A 20,910-nucleotide genomic window follows, 5' to 3' on the forward strand; every position below is an offset into this window, starting at 1 on the left:
TCCCAGGATCATATTTGTACACTCAATGGAGAGCAACCAGTCCCAGATTAGAACAGCGTGACTCCAGAAACAAACATTTTAAGAGCTCCCATCACAAAGATGATCCCCATCATGGTACAATGTTTTTATGCTCAGGAGCAGAATGCCCAGGTGAGCCTGGCCCATGTTTCTATCCTACAGTTGGCTTGCCCTGTGTCCTCATGAGGGTCCTGGTCTCCCCTCCTTGATCTGCTGGAAGTGTTCTGCTCTGTCTTACCCCCAGAGAGTTTAGAAATAGAAACTTCATATGAGTTCATCTGAACATATTCCTCCCAAATGTGCTGTACGTAGCCTGCATCCCAGCCTTATCAGAAACCCCAACAATGCCAAACCCTTTGTTTCCCAGGATTAGTTTATAACCTTTCCCCCTAATTTCCCCAGAATAGACTTTTGTAGCTGTCAGGAAAGCTGTAACCAGAACATGACCCAGAGATTGTTTATTTTCTCATATGGGTCTTTGTCCAAGCATTGAAATATTGCCTTCTGCTATAGACTGAATATTGGTGTCCTCTCCCTGCCCCCCTGCAAATTTGTATGTTGAAATCTAATCCCCCTGCAGCCCAGGGGGCTCAGCAGTTTAGCACCGCCTGCAGCCTGCAGCCGGGGATGTGATCCTGGAGACCCGGAATCGAGTCCGGTGTCGGGCTTCCTGCATGGAGCCTGCTTCTCCCTCTGCCTCTCTCTCTCTCTCTCTCCCTCTCTCTAAATAAATAAATAAATAAATAAATAAATAAATAAATAAATAAATAAATAAATAAATTTTTTAATGAAATCTAATCCCCAATGTGATGGTTTTTGGATGTGAGACCTTTGGGAGGTGATTAGGTCATGAGGGCGGAGCACCCAGGAGTAGGATTAGTGCCCCTATGAAAGAGACCCCAGAGAGTTTCCTCCCCTCTTCTGCATATATGACACAGTGAGAGGACTGCTGTCTATGAGCCGGGAAGTGGGCTCTCACTATACACCAAATCTGCTGATGCCATTGTCTTGGATTGCCAGCCTCCAGAACTCTAGAACATTGAGGAATCAGTATTTGTTGTTTAATCTAACCAGACTGGTATTTTTGTTATAGTAACCTGAGGAGTCTAAGGCACCTCCACTGAACATAGCTAGGTTGTGCTTGTTTCTTAGTTTTTATATTAATTGCCTTAATTAGTTAATTGCTAATTATTTGAGAGAACACAAGCAGGGAGAGCAACAGGCAGAGGCAGGGGGAGAAGCAGGCTCCCCACTGAGCAAGGAGCCTGATGCAGAGCTCCATCTCAGGACCCTGGGATCATGACCTGAGCAGAAGGCAGACTTCCAACTGACTGAGGCACCCAGGCACCTCAATAAATAAAAATTAAAAAAAAAAAAATTTTTTTTAATTAAATTTCACAAGATAGGAGAAATTATCCTGGATTAATCTAGGTCCCAATGTAATCACAAGAGTCCTTACAGGAGGGAAGTTAGACGTTAGAGAGGGGAGAAAATGCTAAATGGCTGGCTCTGAAGATGAGGGAAGGAGACCATGAGCCAAGGAATGGGTAGCTTTCTGAAACTGGAAAAGACAAGGAAACAAATCATTCCCAGAATGTTCTGAAGAAACTCAGCCTTATAAATCCCATTTTAGGCTTCTGACCTCCAAAACTATAAAATATAAATTTGTTTTTCTTTAAGCCACTAAGTTTGTGCTAATTTGCCACACCACCAATAGAAAACTAATATAACAATACATTATAATAACTGTTTGATTAATATGGTTAAAAATGTGTTTATTGTAGGCAATTTAGAAAATACAGCAAAAAAGAAGAAAAAAAATATTCAGAAGCTCATCATCAGGATAGCCTTTCTATACCCTTTGATATTATATTTTATTTCATTGTATTATATTTTATTTCATTTCATTTAATTTTATATTTTACAGAGAGAGAGCACAAACAGAGGGAGCATCAGGCAGAAGGAGAGGGAGAGGGGATCCCTGGGTGGCGCAGCGGTTTAGCGCCTGCCTTTGGCCCAGGGCGTGATCCTGGAGACCCGGGATTGAGTCCCATGTCGGGCTCCCGGTGCATGGAGCCTGCTTCTCCCTCTGCCTCTCTCTCTCTCTCTCTCTCTCTCTCTCTCTGTGTGTGTGTGTGACTATCATAAATAAATTAAAAATTAAAAAAAAAAAAGAAGGAGAGGGAGAAGCAGGGAGGCAATGTGGGACTCGATCCCAGGACCCTGGGATCATGACCTCAGCCAAAGGCATAGGCTTAACCCAATTGAGCCACCCAGGCATCCTGAGTGTACTGTTTTTTTTTTTTAATATATATATATTTTTAATTTTTATTTACTTATGATAGTCACAGAGAGAGTGAGAGAGAGGCAGAGACACAGGCAGAGGGAGAAGCAGGCTCCATGCACCGGGAGCCCGATGTGGGATTCGATCCCGGGTCTACAGGATCGCGCCCTGGGCCAAAGGCAGGCGCCAAACCGCTGTGCCACCCAGGGATCCCGCGTACTGTTTTTAATACCAGTGGAGTATAAAGTCACAGAGAAAAACTCAACATTTTATTCAATTTCAATACAAATTTGTTGCATACCAATGGGATAAAAAATAAGAAAAAAGATAGGGATGCCTGGGTGGCTCAGCAGTTGAGCATCTGCCTTTGACTCAGGTCGTGATCCCGGGTCTGGGGATCAGGTCTCGCATCAAGCTCCCTGCAGGGAGCCTGCTTCTCCCTCTGCCTCTGTCTCTGCCTCTCTCTGTGTGTCTCTCATGAATAAATAAAATCTTAAAAAAAAAAAAAAAAAGACTACGGGGGCACTATAAACTTATTTATGAATGGATGTTTAACTATTTTACCATGCTTCCTACCGTGAGGATTAACGTTTATTATATTAGATCCTCTGTGCTTCTTCTATCTTTAGAATATATTGTTGCATATTGGAATTCTATTTCCAAGTGACAGAAAGCTAACTAAAAATATCTTAAGCAATAAAAGGGTATTTATTGGTTCATTTAACTGGTAAGGACAGAGTATAGCTGGGTGCAGGGTCAACTAAATCCAGGGATCCTGGGTCATCCTAATGGTTTTTCATCTCTCTTTTTCCTTTTCTGGCCTTATTCTCTCCTGCTATGGAGAGCCTTCCTCTGTACAACAGGAGCCAAGGCCAAGGCAGCTCCAGACTTAACATCAGCCCACTTTAGTATCTCGGAGGAAACAAGTGTATCAGTATATACAATTCCAGAGAAGGGTTTTGGTTGATCTGGTCGGGATTTCATGTTCAGTCCTTGGACTCAGAGGTATGGCCAGGGGTTGGGGTCATGTGATTAGCCAGGCCTGGGGCGTGTACCTGACTGTGGTCTTGGTGGTAGATACTGTAGTTGGCAGTTGATCCAACTGGAGTGATAGTTTTCCCAAAGCAGGATGGGGATGGTTCTTCCACCAGCAGAAAGAGAGAAAGAAGTTAGGCAGATAAAAATGTTATCTATTATACTTTAGATCTTCCCTAGGTTAAAAGATAACCCCTTTGATTCAGCTGGCCCAGTATGGTAAACAGTTCACCCACCTACCCACCTACTCCCCATGTTTTCTTTATAGAGAAAAGTATAATAGACATGTAATATTTATTATGCTATAATTTTAGTAGTGGAGAATGGGGATGTTTTTACAGATCTATTATATAGTTTAGGCTGGGAAATAGCCATAAAAGTTGAGAGATGAGAGATAAGTAATTTGTTATTAACAGTAGGTCAAGATCTGAAATTTCCTATATATGTTAGAGATTTTTAAATATATTCTACATGGGGCTCCTGGGTGGCTCAGTGGTTGAGCATTTGTCTTCAGCTCAGGTCCTGATCCCGGGTCTGGGGATCGAGTCTCGCATCAGGCTCCCTGCGAGCAGTCTGCTTCTCCCTCTGCCTATGTCTCTGCTTCTCTCTGTGTGTCTCTCATGAATAAATAAATAAAATCTTTAAAAAAATAAAAATTTAAAAAATAAATATATTCTACAGATTCAAGATTATTCCTCTAATGTCTGTCTTACTTGGATGGATTCCCATAGGTTTTCTGAAAGGAAAAGGGGATTAACTCAGAGCATACTGTTTCAGTGACTCATTGTAGCAGGAACTACTACTTGTCCCTCAAACATATGTTGTCCCTTTCTATGATAATGGAAGTTTTAGCTGGGCACATAGCTGCTTAGCCAAAGACTCATCTCCCCATTTCCCATCAAATCATGTGCATACCTCCACGTGACTAGGTTGTGTTCAGTGAGATAGGGACAGTTGTGATATATGCAACTTGCAAATCGTGCCCTTAATTTCCACATTCACCAACCAGGAACCTTACACCTGGACAGTGATGACTTATCTAACATCACAACATCAATTACTGTCAAGCCAACATTGGAAGAAAGGGTGGCAGATAGAAAAGGGAAAAGGAGGTTACTAGGCTGATAACGATATGAACCATATGCTTTGTATTTATTTTATGTAATGATTAAATAGCCTATGTTCAGTGGCTATAAATTTCCATTTTAATGAGATTTGGATATAACACAGCATTTTATATTCATTCCAATGAAATTTTACTGTACATTAAAGACCATTAATATCGATTGCAACATTTTGACTTCAGTTAAACTTTGGTTTCACACACACACACACACACACACACACACACACACACACACACACACACACACAAAAACACTTTGGTTTCACAACGCTGATTCTGCACCATCACAAAAATATTAATTACAAGAGAATGTCGAATCAATTGAGAATAGAACAAAGTACACTAGTAATACTAGTTTATATACAATTTGCTACAATTAGAAATGCCCTTAAAATGGATATTAACAGGGACACCTGGGTGGCTCACTTGGTTAAGAATTCCACTCTTGGTTAAGAGTCTGACTCCTGGGATCCCTGGGTGGCGCAGCGGTTTGGCGCCTGCCTTTGGCCCGGGGCGTGATCCTGGAGACCCGGGATCGAATCCCACATCAGGCTCCCGGTGCATGGAGCCTGCTTCTCCCTCCGCCTGTGTCTCTGCCTCTCTCTCTCTCTCTGTGACTATCATAAATAAAAAAAAAAAAAAAAAAAAGAGTCTGACTCCTTTTTTTTTTTTTAATTTATGATAGTCACAGAGAGAGAGAGAGAGGGGCAGAGACACAGGCAGAGGGAGAAGCAGGCTCCATGCACCGGGAGCCCGACGTGGGATTCGATCCCGGGTCTCCAGGATCGCGCGCTGGGCCAAAGGCAGGCGCCAAACCGCTGCGCCACCCAGGGATCCCAAGCGTCTGACCCTTGATCTTAGCTTGGATCTTGATCTCAGGATTGTGAGTTCAAGCCCTGCACTGGGCTCCACATTGAGCTTGGCGCCTACTTTAAAAATTAAAAAAAAAAAAAGTACAATGGATATTAACATCTTGTTACAATGAAATTTTGTTCCTGTGAATACATAATCTTATTTCAGTTCTAAGGTGACTTAGAACGGATCTTAGAAGGGACCCCAAATGTCCCATTGTATGTCAATAAGTGAAATGTTTAAATATAATAGGAGGAGGAGAGGTTTTAACATCCTACTATAATTTTCTTTCTCCAGATTGTGAAAATTTTTGGCCAAGTAATGTGAGTATGGAGTTTAAGCTTACAGAATCAGGACACTTAAAAGCTCAGCTTCACCATACTTCAGTGTTCCCTACTCCTACTGTACAATCAAATTCTTGCAAAAAGGAAAGATGTCTGTCCAGCCTGGAAAATAGCTTTCTTAAACTGAATTCTGTTAATGACCGTGTATGTTAGGCTTTTGCTGATAATTATAATTAAATTTTAACCACTCACTAAAATGGCCCTAAGAACATCTACTTGGCCACACTTAAATGTCTTTTTCCTTATTTTATGTCTTGTGCTTTTCACTAAGTTTGAAGATTCTCCCTTCAATCCAGATTTTGGTATTCTCTCCTAATTTTGTTGTTGTTGTTGTTTTAAGATTTTATTTATTTATTCATGAGAAACACAGAGAGAGGCAGAGACACAGACAGAGGGAGAAGCAGACTCCCTGCAGGGAGCCTGATGTGGGACTTGATCCCAGGATCCCAGGATCACACCCTGAGCTAAAGGCAGAGACTCAACCACTGAGCCACCCAGGCGTCCCTCCTAATTTTGAAAAGGAAACTGCCAATTTCTTGTAGTATTCTTGTTTGACCATAGAGGGCACAAAGTCATTAAAAAGTTAAATAAATTGCTCATGGAGCAATTCATAGTACCTGTCGGCTCTCTACTTCATGATGTGAGAAAATGGAGATAATTTACTCTGATGTTTTAAATACTGAAAATCCTGTTTTTTCCCAGAGGTTAAATTTAATTTCACATAGACTTTGCTTTCATTGTTCAAAATATAAAGGATACTCAACTCACCAGAAAAATAAAAAATGATCAACTTGATCTCCTAGACTGTCAGATTCACCCTGGAGATCAACAAAGAAACAGTGCTACTGAATCTAAATTAGCAATTACTTTGCCACCATTAATCTCAATTTCTAACAAAAAATAATAGAAGATATTGATGTACTACATTTATTACAGTGATTTTGCATTATTTTGTTCTATAAAAAGATGCAAAAAATGCAGTGGCAGTATTACAATAGCACAGGAAAAACATTAGAAAATTAGAAACTAGTAGCATAAAATGATGAAAATTGTAGGATAACTAAAAGAAACTTTTATCATGGGCAACAATACAAATTCCTGGTATTCTTCTAAATGTGCTGAATTTAATCAAATATAAAAAGAAATCTAGGGTGCCTGACTGGCTCAGTCTGTGGAGCATGAAACTCTTGATCTCAGGGCTGTGAGTTTGAGCCCCCTCTTGAGTATAGATAGTACTTAAAACCTTAAAAAAAAGAAAGGGGAAAAAAGGGGGGGGGGATTAAATAAATAAATAAATAAATAAATAAGAAAGGGGGCAGCCCTGGTGGCTCAGCGGTTAAGCGCCGCCTTCGGCCCAGGGCCTGATCCTGGAGTCCCAGGATCCGAATCCCACATCAGGCTCTCCTGCAGGGAGCCTGCTTCTCCTTCTGCCTGGGTCTCTGCCTCTCTCTGTATCTCTCATGAATAAATAAATAAAATCTTTTAAAAAAAATAGAATGACCATGTTTTGTTGCCCATTCATATTCCAACTTTTGAATTTCTGAACTTTGTTCATGGTGCTTTTAAACTCAGGGAGAGTAATGCACTCAGCTGAGAGACATCTGGTAGTATAATGGTTGGTAAGTTTTTAGAAAGTGGTGCTAAGCACAAGATATTTTGGAACATTGCAACAATAAAAAATCAAATGGTGTCACAATTTCTTTGTGACCTGAAAAAGCACTTTTAAAAATTTCCAGCTATGGACTGACCACTTCTGCACAACACCTGTGACCTCCAGGTGTATTGCTATACAAGGCACCCTGCAATGTGCTCCATTAGCCAAGAGTATATCCTGCCAAGACATGGTTACCACTAACTCATTTCATTTTGATTGGTATTCATTATTTATGCTTAGCTGTTTGTGGCTGTACTCTCCTCACAAACTGCACTGACATATATTGCCAAAGAGGTATGTGATCTTAGATATTGCAAGTTTTATAAAAGGTAGATCTTAGTGTAGTAACTGTAAACGTCAAAGTTATTGAGGAAAACTGCTCAAACCAAAATCTGGTTTATAATTTTTTTACACTTAAATTGTTAAGCAGCACAGATGAAAAGTGTGAAAATATAATTATCCTATCCTGTGTGTTGCAGTTCAGTTCCCCAGGAAAAAAAAATCTGAGATGGAAATTAGCATGCAGAAAGTTTAGCCGGAAGTGTTCTTGGCATCAGCACCTGCAGGAGAAAGAAAGAAAGAAGGAGGATTAGGCAAGAGTTGAACTGTGATGTGGCAACAAAAGCCTCAGTTAATCCCTACTGGAAGCTCTGGAGCTCAGATAACACTTTTGAGTCTTTCTGCACCGGGGTGAGGTAGATGGGCCTTTGTAAATCTCATTGAACGTGGGCTGCTTCTGGTGAAGTGGCATGCCATTGGAGAAGGTAACTCTCCTCAGCCAAGGGCAAGTTTCAGAGAGGAACTTAGCTGAGAGTTGCTTGCTAGTTGTCTACTGTCCCAGAGGCTGGAGTGATTCAGACCTACAGGGGGGTGATCTGGGCAGCACACCGCAGCATCCACTACAGTGTGAGATTGGTGATGGGAAGAAGTGTAATAGTGGCAGACATTTTGTGTAGTAAAAATAGCTGAGATCAAATTACCTACATCCTGTACCCTGCCCAAGAATCTACGATAGCTCCCTACCGCCTCCATTCAGTTCTAAACCCCATTCTCTGGTTTATAAGAACCACCACAATCCGCCTTACCCTAACTATCCAAACTTCTACTCCTCATGTGTTCCCAGCTGAGATCTTCAAGTGCAGTGAAGTCAGTGGACTCACTTCTTTGTTTCTGCCCATACTCTTCTCTCCCCTATCTAAATTCAGTAAGCCTCCATATACATATTATGGTAGTCTCTTCCCTCTCTGGGTTTGCAGCCCACAGCCTATGCCACAAATTTCCCCCCTTAATAATAAATAATCTCTATCTCCAGTAGTTTTTGGTGTGTGTTGAGGGGAGGTGGGGGCGGGCATAGGATCCACAGTAGATTGAAAGATTCTCCACAGCAAGGTTTGTGCCTTGTTATCTTCCCATATCATCTACCAGGTTAGTAGGCCTATGATTAGACATTGAATAGATTCAGAGGTTAGAGAAGAAAGAGGCTTCAGGGACCACTTAGTCCAGCCTAATTTTACAGATGGTTTAACAGAAGCTCAGAAAGATTAAGTTGCAATCCTCCTCTGAACTCCCACATTACTTTGTATTTTGTAATGGTATTTATTGCTTTCTATTTTTTTACATTAATTATCTTCTTACCTGTTCTACCAGTCTTTATCTATATTTTTATGAGCTTTTTCTCCCTGCCTTACTTACATGCTGGTGTTCCCTAAGGCTCTGTTGGGCTCTTTTACCTGAGCCATCCATTCCCATAGGCATCAATTACCACCAATAAATTGAATGATTCACTAATCCGTAATCTTTAGCTGTGTGACTCTACCCCAGTAAGCCTTAGAAAACTCCACTGGGAAAAAAAAAAAAAAAAGAAAAGAAAACTCCACTGGATGCTCTACAAGATTCTCATACCCAACTTGTCGTCTGTACCTCCCTGATCCTTGTATCCGACTAACCACCAAATTCTATTCATTTACTTTGGAAATGTCACACAAATCCCAACCCCCTCTGCATTCACTGCCACATGTCATGAATTCAGGTCTTCCTTAACTCTGAATACTAGGAGCATCCCTTTCCCTGTTCTCTGTATAACCATTCTTTTCCTACTACTTCACCCTCAAAGCTGCTACCAAAGTAATCCTCCCTCCAAACTTGACCTAATATGTAACTCCTTTCTAAATCTTCTTTAAATTTTCCTTTAAAAATCTTAATTGGTGGGGTGCCTGGGTGGCTCATTCAGTTAAGATTCTGACTCTTGATACCAGCTCAGGTCATGATCTCAGGGTGGTAAGATGGAGCCCTACATTGGGCTATGTGCTGGGCTTTGGAGCCTGCTTGGGATTCTCTCTCCCTCTCCCTCTGTCAATACCCACCCTAAAATAAAATGTTCATTGGCTCTTTGTAACCTATAATTAAAAGCTAAACTTATTTTTTTTAAAAAAAGATTTTATTTATTTATTCATAGACACAGAGAGAGAGGGGGCAGAGACACAGACAGAGGGAGAAGCAGGCTCCACACAGGGAGCCCGATGTGGGACTCGATCCTGGGTCTCCAGGATCACATCCCAGGCTGCAGGTGGCGCCAAACTGCAGCGCCACTGGGGCTGCCCAAAAGCTAAACTTCTTACCATAGCATACAAAGCTTTTCAAAGAAAGGCAGTGAGCAAACATCCAGGAGTAAATTTTGATTATGACTTAGAGCTATGGGACCTCAGGCAAGTTTACATATTCTTTCTCTCTATGTCCCATGTGAAAAATATGCAGTATCTGATAAGATTGTTGTAAGGAATGCATAAATTGATAATATTAAGTGCATAGAACAGTGCCGGGTGTGTATTAAATTCTGCTATTATTTCTAAATCTAAGACAAGGTATCTTTTCAGTCTTATCTGGCAGTTCATTATTTGAACCCAATTCTCAAGCCATAGTAAATTTTCATACTTAAACCTACTATGACATTCCTTTTCATTATTTTATCCCTTTTTATATACTTTTTCCTCAAAATAGTTTCCCAACTTTGCTCCTAATGAATTTAGTGCTCGTCCTTCAAGAAACAGGTAAGGGTCATAGCCTCCTTATAGTCTTCCTTGCTACCCTTATCCGTGAGGCACTTATAGTCTTCTTTATCAATGTTCTCTAAGTTGTAAACATACTTTTATGTTTACTTATCACACATTATATTATATTAATGCTACTTTTTTGTTAGTCCTCTGAACCAGGATATGAGTTTCCAGAGGCCATGTCTTAATTTTTGTGTCACTGATGCCTTGTACAGCTCCTAATATATATTGGGCACTCAAGAACTGTTTATTAAAGTGAACTATGGGGCAGCCTGGGTGGCTCAGCGGTCTGGCGTCTCCTGCAGCCTAGAACGTGATCCTGGAGACCTAGGATTGAGACCCAGGATGGAGTCCCATGTCGGGCTCCCTGCATGGAGCCTACTTCTCCCTCTGTCTGTGTCTCTGCTTCTCTCTCTCTCTCTCTCTGTCTCTCATGAATAAATAAATAAAATCTTTAAAAAAAAAAGTTAAAAAAATAAAAAATAAAGTGAACTATTTTTTTTTTTAAAGATTTTATTTATTTCTTCATGGGAGACACGCACACACACACACACAGAGAGAGAGAGAGAGAGGCAGAGACGCAGAGGGAGAAGCAGGCTCCATGCAGGGAGCCTAACATGGGACTCGATCCCGAGTCTCCAGGATCAGGCCCCGGGTTGAAGGCAGCGCTAAACCACTGAGCCACCTGGGCTCCCCTGTAGGGATTACTTTTAAAAAATCTTAAAAAAAGAAAAAAGAAGAAAAAAAAAAGAAAAGAAAAAAGAATTGAATGAAGTTTTAAACCATTTTTGGCTGGGAAGACTAAGATAGATTTTAAATATAACAATTTTTCCCAAAATGAATCTATAATTTTAACATAGCTTGTGTTTGTTTGCTTATTTGGTTGGATTTTCATGAAATTATTTTATTGTTTATCTAGAAGAGTAAATGTTTGAGAAGAGTCAGGTAACATCTAACAAAGATGAGTAATAGGAATAGGTGGCTTACCATTCCAAATAACAAGATAACAAATCTTACTATAAAGCTATAGTAGGGCACCTGGGTAGCTCAGTGGTTGAACATCTGCCTTTGGCTCAGGGTATAATCCGGGGTCCTGGGATCGAATCCTGCATCAGGCTCCCCACAGGGAGCCTGCTTTTCCCTGTCTATGTCTCTGCCTCTCTCTCTGTATCTCTCATGAATAAAAAATTAAAAGATCTAAAAAAAAAAAAAAAAACTATGGTAATTCACACATAGCAGCCCTAGAGCAGAAATGGACTAAAATCAGATCAAAGGAAAAAACTTAAAGTAGAAAAACAGAGCTAAATATACATAATATTTAGTATGCATTTAAAAATCTTCTTCATATCAATGGGGAAAGATGGATTCTCAAAACAGGGATGTTGGTGGGGCACCTGGCTGACACAAGCCCCACATTGGGTGTCGGGCTTACTTAAAAAAAAAAAAAAAAAAAAAGAACAAAAAAATGATGTTGGGAAAACTGTAAAGCCATTTTGCAAAAAGTATATATTCCTCAATCTTTTATTTGTTCCTGTATAACCATACATTTTCTTTATTTTTATTTTTTTAAGATTTTATTTATCTATTCATGAGAGACACAGAGAGAGAGGGAGGCAGAGACACAGGCAGAGGGAGAAGCAGGCTCCACACAGGAAGCCCAATGTGGGACTCCATCCGAGACTCTAGGAACACGCCCTGGGCTGAAGGCAGGTGCTAAACTGCTGAGCCACCCAGGGATCCCCTCTTTATTTTTATTTTAAGTAATCTTTACCCCCAACATGTGGCTTGAATTCACAAGAGATCATGAGATCAAGAGTTTCATACTCAAAAAAAAAAAAAAAAGAGTTTCACACTCTACCAACTGAGCCAGGTGCCACCCCTGTTAGCATTGTAGAGCTTTCTTGTATGTGACAAATCACTTCTCTCTTGCAGCTTTCAACATTCTTCCTTTGTCTTTATCTTTGATAGTTTGATTATAATGTCTTGATATGGGTCTCTCTGTTTTTTTGTTTGTTTGTTTAAATATTTATTTATTTATTTATTTGAGAATGAGAGAGAGTGCATCAGTGGAGGAAGTGGGGAGAGAGGAGCAGAGGGCAAGGGAAAAATAGACCTCCCACTGAGCAGGGAGCTCAATGCAGGGCTCCATCCCAGGACCCCCAGATCATGGTCTGAGCTGAAGGCAGATGCTTAACCAACTGAGCCACCCAGGCACTTCACTATGGATCTCTTTGAGTTAATTTTCCTTGGAATTCATTGAGCTTCTTGGATGTTTATATTTCTCTCTTCCAAATTTGGGACCATTATTAGGTTTGGGACCATTCTTTCTTCAAATAATATCTTTGCCCCCTTTTCTCTCTCTTCATATTCTGGGATTCCCACAAAGTTTATAGTGGTCCATTTTATGGTCTTCTACAGGTCTTTTAGATTTTGTTGTTTTCTTCTTCTTCTTCTTCTTTTTTTCTTTTCCTCAGATATAATAATTTCCATTGTCCTATCTTCAAGTTCACTGATACTTTTCTCTGCCTAGTCAAATCTGCTATTGAATTCTTCTAGTGAATTTTCCATTTCATTTATTTTAATTTTCACCTTTAGAATTTCTTTTTCATTTCATGTTTTCTATATTTTTATTAATATTTTCATTTTGTTTATACATTATTTTCTTGCCTATATTCATGTCTTCTTTACTTCTTTTTTTTAAAGATTTTATTTATTTATTCATGAGAGACACAGAGAGAGACAGAGGCACAGAGACACAGGCAGAGGGAGAAGCAGGCTCCATGGAGGGAACCTGACATGGAACTCAATCCCGGGTCTCCAGGATCTGGCCCTGGGCTGAAGGCATAGCTAAAACGATAAGCCACCTGGGTTGCCCTCTTTCTTTACTTCTTTGATCATCTTTAAGATAGTAATTTTAAAGTCTTTGAAAAAAAATTTAAAAGAAATAGTCTTTGTCTGGTAGGTCCTCCATCTGGACTTTTGCAGAGACACTTTGTTGATTTATTTCCTTTCAATGGACCATACTTTCATTTTTTAATATGCTTTGGGATTTTTTGTTGAAAACTGGACTCTTGAATTTAATAATGTGGTAACTCTGGAAATCAGATTTTCCTTCTTCTCTAGGGTTTGTTATTTTTTTGTTTTTCTTTCCATGTTTCTCTTTGATTGTGTAAACCGTATCTGTCTGGGGGTAAACCTAAGGTTATACCTGGAGTCTTCTCCAGGCTTTAAGATTTTTTTTAAAGATTTATTTATTTATTTATGAGAGAGAGAGAGAGAGGCAGAGACACAGGAGGAGGGAGAAGCAGGCTCCATACCGGAAGCCCGATGTGGGACTCGATCCTGGGACTCCAGGATCGCGCCCTGGGCCAAAGGCAGGCGCCAAACCGCTGAGCCACCCAGGGATCTCCTTAAGATTTTTTTTTTTTTAAGATTTTTTTTTTTTAAGTAAACTCTACACCCAACATGATGCTCAAACTCATCACCCCCTATCAACTGAGCCAGCCAGGTGCCCTGAGTCTTCTCCAGTCTTTTCTGGTCCTGTACCTTTCCCTGGGCATTCATAATGACTTTATAAATTCCCTCATGTATGTATTTGCTTTGGAACGTCCTAGTCCTTAAATGTCCTCAAGTGTCCTAGTGTGGCTCCTAAAAGAGGGGGAAAAATAGAGTTTAAAAAGAAAGAAAAAGGCATCAGCCCTTTAAATCCTCTGGAAGTCCCTTCTTCTTCTTCTTTTTTTTTTTTTTAAGATTTTATTTTTTATTCATGAGAGACACACAGAGGCAGAGACACAGGCAGAGGGAGAAGCAGGCCCCATGCAGGGAGCCCAATGTGGTACTTGATCCCAGGACTCCAAGAATATGCCCTGGGCCAAAGGCAAGCACTAAACCACTGAGTCACCTAGGGATCCTTGGAAGTCCCTTCAGCTAGAGCTAGAAAAGCATATAACTGCGGTGGGGAGGGTACAGTAAAGTCTGCCTAAATCTGTGCCTGCACCTTGATGATTAGAACCAATAATCATTGATCAGAGCACAGATCCCCCACAGATTATTAGGGGACATGGTCTCTATTGCCTCCCCTGGTTTCCACAGGCTGCATACAAGCTGCTCCTGGAATGTATGTACACTTGCCTGTAATGGGGCTGGGATGTAGGGCATAGGGAGCTGCTGCTTAGCTTGAAGCTTAAATTGACCAAAGTTAACCACAATCTACTTCCAAGACTTCCCCTGGAAGTTGCAAGGCTTGAGATAGACTCCAGAGTTCCAAAATAGCTACACCAGACAGATTTTGCCTGCCTCTTTCTCAGAAAGAGAAGAAATGGTTAAATGAGGCTGTCAAGGAGGATCATGTGCAGTCGACGTAGGGACAGATTCCTGGTGCTTTGTACTCTGCCATCTTCCCAGAAACCTCCTTCTAATGCATCACTTTCATTCAATCAGATTGATCAATACAAAAGTAATTGATAATGCTCAGTGTTGCGGAAAATTGGGGGGAAAAGGAACTTTCAGAATATTGAGGGTAAGAATAGAGAAAAAAGGGTGCTATAAGTGGCTACAGCCTTTTGACAAAGCAATTTTTTTAATTTCTTTTTTTAAATATGATCTCTACATACCAGGGGCTCGAAAGCACAACCCTGAGATCGAGAGTTGTGTCCTCTATCAACTGAGCCAGCCAAAGACCCCCAAGAAGGCAATTTGATAATACCTATAACCATTTTTTGAATTCCCATACTCTTTGATCCAAGAGTGGACTCCATAGATTTATTTGCACAAAAACCCAATGATACATGTGCATTGATGTTCATAGTATTGTTTGTAACAGTGAAAAACTGGCAACATCCTAAATGAGTGTTAATGGAGAACTGGTTAAATAAACTATAGAACATCCATACTGTGAAATACAACTGTTAAAAAATAATGAACACACAAAATATTTAGTAACTACAAAGTAGTCCTTTGACACATTTGAAGAACAATGAAAAGTTATTTTATAGACTGTCCTGCAGTTGGGACAATCAGCCCGCAGTTGTCTGATTTTTTTTTAAGATTTAATTTATTTATTCATGAAAGACACACACACAGAGATGCAGAGACATAGGCAGAGGGAGAGGCAGGCTCCTTGTAGGGAGCCCGATGTGGGACTCGATCCCAGGACTCTGGGATCATGCCCTGAGCCAAAGGCAGACGCTCAACTGCTAAGCCACCCAGGCGTCCCTGTCTGATGTGTTTTATGATTACTGAGATTCTGCATTTTTGGGAAGAATACCACAAGGTAATGTGCCCTTCTCAATGTATCACGTCTGGGATACAGTATGATTTTACTGTATCTTACTGGTGATGTTTACCATGATCACTTGGTGTCCACTAGTATTCTCTACTATAAAGTATTTGTTTCATAAGAGGATAAAAATCTCTAGGGAAGAGATTTCCCAAAAATGCCTGGGAATTAGTTACAAATACATAAGAAAATACAGGGCAGCCTGGGTGGCTCAGCGGTTTAGTGCCGCCTTCAGCCCGGGGCCTGATCCTGGAGACCTGGGATCGAGTCCCGTGTTGGGCTCCCTGCATGGAGCCTGCTTCTCCCTCTGCCTGTGTCTCTGCCTCTCTCTCTCTCTCTCTCTCTCTGTCTCTCTCTCTGTGTATCTCTCATGAATGAATAAATAAAATCTTAAAAAAAACATAAGAAAATACATATATGTTAATATGAACACATTATGTTCATGTTAATATGAACATAAAACTATAACTTAAATATTTGTAATCCACAAGTGCTATGGTTTTTAATGAGCTATGTCTTTCAGCACCATTTACCAACATTAAAAAAATATGGGTCTCTGTACAATTTAAGGGAATGTGATGATTCTTTTTTTTTAAAACATTTTTTTTAATTTTTATTTATTTATGATAGTCACACAGAGAGAGAGAGGCAGAGACACAGGCAGAGGGAGAAGCAGGCTCCATGCACCGGGAGCCCGATGTGGGACTCGATCCTGGGTCTCCAGGATCGCGCCCTGGGCCAAAGGCAGGCGCCAAACCGCTGCGCCACCCAGGGATCCCGATGATTCTTTTATCATTGTGATAAGCTGTATTTTCTAAATTCTTTTTTTAAAAGATTTTATTTATTTAAGACAGAGAGAGAGAGAGAGAGAGAACAAGTGGGAGTACGGGTCAGAAGGAGATGGAGAAGCATACTCCCCACTGAGCAGGGAGCCTTCATCAGGTTCCCTGCTCAGTGGAAAGCCTGCTGCTTCCTCTCCCTCTGCTGCTCCTGTGCTTGTGCTCTTTCATTCTCTTTGTCAAGTAAATGAATACAATCTAATAAAAAAAAAAAAAAAAAGAAAAGAAATTGGATCGAGAGAGAAAAAAGTGAGACAGGAGGAAGAGAATACAAGCTCATGTTGTGCAAGGCAGGGAGGTAATAGATATTGCTTACACAAAGAAGGAAAAAATATCATATAAAGGTGTAATTATAATCATGAGAAAAATAAAACAGAGCATTTTAAAAAATGTTTTTTCTTAAGTGACCTTCACACCCAAGTGGAGCTCAAACTTGTGACTCCAAGATCAAGAGTCACATGCTCTACCTACTGAGTCAGCCAGGTGCTCCAGTGTGTCTTTTTTTTTTTTTTTTTTAGATTTTTAATTTATTTATTCATGTGAGAGAGAGAGAGAGAGAGAGAGAGAGAGAGAGGCAGAGACACAGGTAGAGGGAGAAGCAGGCTCCATGCAGGGAGCCCGACATGGGACTGGATCCCAGGTCTCCAGGATCAGGCTCTGAGCCAAAGGCAGATGCTCAACCACTGAGCCACCCAAGTGCCCTTTAAAGATTTTATTTTGAGGACAGCATGGGTGGCTCAGGGGTTTAGCGCTGCCTTCAGCCCAGGATGTGATCCTGGAGATCAAGGATTGAGTTCCATGTCAGGCTCCCTGCATGGAGCCTGCTCCTCCCTCTGCCTGTGTCTCTGCCTCTCTCTCTCTCTCCTCTCTGTGTTTCTCATGAATAAATAAATAAAATCTTAAAAAAAAAATTTTATTTTGAGGTAATTTCCAAACCCAATGTGGGACTCAATCCCCATGTTGGGCAAAGAGTTTACTAAAAAAATAAATAAACTTTAAAAACACAAGCTTGTTATGCTCTATATTATATCCCTATGTCTTATTTATTTTATAACTGGAAGTTTGTACCTTTTGATTCCCTTCACTCATTTGCCCAAACTCCTGCATCCAGCAATGGACGATCTATTTTTTCTTTTGTATATGTGAGCTTAGACTATTTTTTATTGCACATATAAGTGAGATCATGTATTATTTGTCTTTCCCTGATTTATTTCACTTAGCATAATGTGCTTGAGGTCCATTCTTGCAAATGTCAAGCTTTCATTCTTTTTTATAGCTGAGTAATACTCCATTTTACATATCTACCACCTTTTCTTTGTCGATTCTTTCATCCCACTGACAGATACTTAGGTTGTTTCCATATCTTGACTATTATAAGTAGTGCTGCAGGGGATTCCTGGGTGGTTCAACAGTTTGGCCCCTGCCTTCAGCCCAGGGCATGATCCTGGAGTCCTGGGATCAAGTCCCACATCAGGCTCCCTGCAGGCAGCCTGCTTCTCCCTCTGCCTATGTCTCTGCCTCTTCCTCTGTGTATCTCTCATGAATAAATAAATAAAATCTTTAAAAATATATATAAATAGTGCTGCAGTTGACATGGAGGTGCAAATATCTTTGCACGTCAGCCCTCACTGCTATAATGTAATACCATAGACTGAGTGGCTTGATGGGAATTTATTTTCACAGTTTTGGAGGCTAGGGTGTCAAGATCAAGATCCCACCCAATTGAGTTCCTGGTGAGAGCTCTCCTCTTGGCTTACAGAGGGCCACCTTCTTGCTGTGTTCTCTCTTGGCACAGAGAGAGAGGAAGCAAGCTTTCTGATATCTCTTTTTAGAAGGGCACTAATCCCACAATGATGACTTCAACTTCATGAACTTATCTAAACCTAATTAGCTCCCAAAAGCCCCACTTCCAAATACCATCACATTGCAGATTAGGGCTTCAACTTACGAATTTTGGTCAGATACCATTCAGTTCCCAGCACCAGTGATCACACTTAGCACCCCCATAGTTAGACAACCTGACATTGCCCTCTGATATATCCCCTCTGATGTTATACAAAACATTTAGGAGCTACAAGAGAAAAAAAGCCCTGCTCATACCTTGACTGTAGCCAAGGGAGACCCATTTCAGACTTCTCACCTCCCCAATTGTAAGAGAACACATCTGTGTTAAGTCACTAAGTCTGTGGTTGTCACAACAGTAGTTGGAAACTGTTACAGGCATTTCCTGGAAGTAGTAAATATTTATATACCATATTAACTGAGATATAAATCACACTAAGATTTTAAAAGGTTTTTAAACATAGGGGTGCCTGGCTGGCCCACTTGGAGCATGCGATCTTGATCTCAGTGTTATGAGTTTGAGCCCCACATTGGATGTAGAGATTACTTAAAAATAAAATCTTGAAAAAAAAAAAGATCTTAAACACAAAACAGTAAGAATTTTGGGGTTATTCCTAACTTATTAAGAAAATTCAGTTACCAAAATACCATCCTTCCCAAGCCCTCTAATAAATTAAATTTCTGCTGAATTCTATTTAAGAATGAAAGTGTAGTTGTATGTTAAAAAAAAATCACTTCCTTAATTTTTATTTCGTTATGTTTAGATTTGGGTGTCCTAGGTTTGATGTTCTGACTTCTCCATTCTTCTCCCCAAAATTTCCCATAGCAAAGACAATTCAATGTATTTACTAGATCAGTTCATTTTCCTCTTGAGAACACAGAAAAGCTACAGGTCCCAGTTGATCTTTCAGTTAAATGGGGCGATGTGACCAGTTCTGCCCCCATGGAAATCAGGCAGGGGTGATATTTGGGCCTCCATGCACAAGCCCACTCATCTGTCTCTCCCTTGTCAGTGGTCTTAAAGACCATCTGTTGGTCACTCCAATAGAAATCAGCCTGAATGTAACCCCATCTCCTACTTGCCTACTCCTGCATTGTACTGAGATATGAAAGAGAAAACATTTTTCTTGAGTTGAGCTACTGGAATTTTGGGGATTGTTATAACAGTTAGCCTACTCTAGTGTATATTCTAATATTTTGTTAAATTATTTTAAAATAAAAAAAAATCTTTTAAAGTATACTACATGTACATACGTATCTGTACCTATATGTGTATATAACTTTGACATATGATTTTTACATTAGTTAAAACTACAGTTATGGAGGACACTTTGGTGGCTCAGTGGTTGAATGTCTGCCTTTGGCTCAGGTCATGATCCCAGGGTTCTGAGATCGAGTCCCACATCAGGCTCCCTGCAGGAAGCCTGCTTCTCCCTCTGCCTATGTCTCTACCCCTTTCTCTGTGTCTCTCATGAGTAAATAAATAAAATCTTTTTTAAAAAGTACAGTTATGGGCATTAAGGAGAGTGATGAGCACCAGGTGTTCTATGTACATTTTAATCACTAAATTCTACACCTTAAACTAATACTACACTGCTAACTAACTGAAATTTAAATAAGACTGAAATTTAAATAAAAACTTGAAAGAAAAAAAAACTACAGTTAGCTGAGCATTACCAGAAAGCTTTCATTTTATTAAAAAAGATTTATTTATTTATTTGAGAGAGAGAAAGCACATGTGCAAGTTGGGGGAAGGGCAGAGGGAGAGAATCTTCAGACAGATTCCCTGCTGAACGTGGAGCCCCACGTGGGATCCCACAATCCATGAGATCCTGACCTGAGCCAAGACCGAGAGTCTGAAGCTCAACTACTGAGCCACTGAGGCCCCCCCAACCAGAGAGCTTTCTTAAACAAGAAAAAGATTTGCTTTACATGTCTATTTGTAGGTAGTACCAGGGCTGGTATTGGAAATTTAAAGATGTCATCAAAGAACCAGTCTTCTTCTGTCTTCCTATTCTGCTTTCTTGCTAATGGTTGCTCAGCAACAAATATTTTATACATTCTAAGCAGGAAGGAGGAAAAGGAAGAAGTAGCAGCAGACTTCTACTTAAATATCATTAACCGGAATCGAGTCACATGATCACAATTAGCAACAAGATGGCCTGGGAGCATAGGTTTTTATTAGAATAAGCAAGCAAAATATGTTGGAATGAAGGCTGAGTGAGCCAACCTACTGTATCTATTACTTCCTTTTTAGATTTTAACATAAGTAAACAAACAAGAACCTAAAGAGCTAACAATTGAATTTTCCAAGCTGTTAAAGTAGCTGTAATAAAATCTGTAAGGCTGAAGCAGATGAAGAGAAAATTTAGTGGATTATATTATACTATAAAATAGGTACTAGGCAGCTGAGCTGGGGTGTCTCAGCGGTTTAGCGCCACCTTCAGTCCAGGGCATGATCCTGGAGACCTGGGATCGAGTCCCATGTCGGGCTCCCTGAATGGAGCCTGCTTCTCCCTCTGCCTGTGTCTCTGCCTCTCTCTCTCTGTTTCTCACGAATAAATAAATAAAATCTTTAAAAATAAAAT

Source organism: Vulpes lagopus, chromosome 5, assembly GCF_018345385.1.
Source record: "Vulpes lagopus strain Blue_001 chromosome 5, ASM1834538v1, whole genome shotgun sequence".
Lineage (NCBI taxonomy): Eukaryota > Metazoa > Chordata > Mammalia > Carnivora > Canidae > Vulpes > Vulpes lagopus.